The following is a 973-nucleotide window of genomic DNA, read 5'->3' as shown; positions in this document are numbered from 1 at the left end:
AGAGGAACACCAAATTGTGTCTTCAAGGTATGCAAATAAGCAAGTGACCAGGTAACTTTAAGAAATTGATTCCTAGGTGACTCACATAGCTCTCATAGCATTTTCAAAAAATAATATTCGAGCATGCTTCAAACCTATTCAGATGCCCTTGCAGAAAAATAAAAATAAAAATTAAATAGGGTGTGGATCCTCACAGCTGGTTTCCAATCTCTAGGCAAATTTCACTGAAAAGAAATTTAAATACCAGGCACATGTTTGCTCTTGGTGTTTGAGCATCAGAATTAATCCTAAAGCTCACCCTCACAACTTTCAACCGCAATTTTATTACTTCCTCTGCTAACCATGTCGCTACTTATTTCTTCCTCAAATTTCCTTCCCTTGCTGTGGCAGACTTCTTCCCGAAATCGCACTGCGGGCTCAGATTTGTATGCCTGTTGTTCTGCCTAGTCATCAGCGCAAAATCTGATTAAGAGCGCGCGTTACACCGTGAGGTGCCATCGCTGCTGTGGAGTTGTGCAGGATTTTAGTGGTTTTGCGCCTCGCACTGACCCTGACCAGAGGTCAGACCCCAGTCAGAGGGGTCTGAGGGGGGACACGGTGCCCCTGCCGAGGACGATCTCCCCAACCGCAGCTCCCGCCTCTTTCAGCCCCCCACACCCCTGCATCCCGCCTTGCCGGCGCCCCCTCTCCTCGGGACGTGACGCCGGAGCGGGCGGGCTCGGGGAGGCGTCGCCCCCTCGGCGGCCAGCCCCCGGCCGGGCGGCGCTCCCGCCTCTCCCTCCCGCAGCTCCCGGCCCTCCGAGGCGCCCGGGCCCTGCCGGGCGCCGCTGCGTTGCCATGGCGCGTCCCGCTCGGCCTGGCCGGGCCTGAGCGGCGGGGCCGCAGCCGAGCCGGACACCGAGCCTCGCCCCGGCTGCCGCGGGCTGCTGGGGCTCGCTGGCCGCCGCCCCGCTGGCCGCCGCCGCGCCCCGCC

Source organism: Cygnus atratus, chromosome 3, assembly GCF_013377495.2.
Source record: "Cygnus atratus isolate AKBS03 ecotype Queensland, Australia chromosome 3, CAtr_DNAZoo_HiC_assembly, whole genome shotgun sequence".
Taxonomy (NCBI): domain Eukaryota; kingdom Metazoa; phylum Chordata; class Aves; order Anseriformes; family Anatidae; genus Cygnus; species Cygnus atratus.
The sequence above is the reverse complement of the archived record's forward strand: the minus strand, read 5'-3'. Positions refer to the sequence as shown.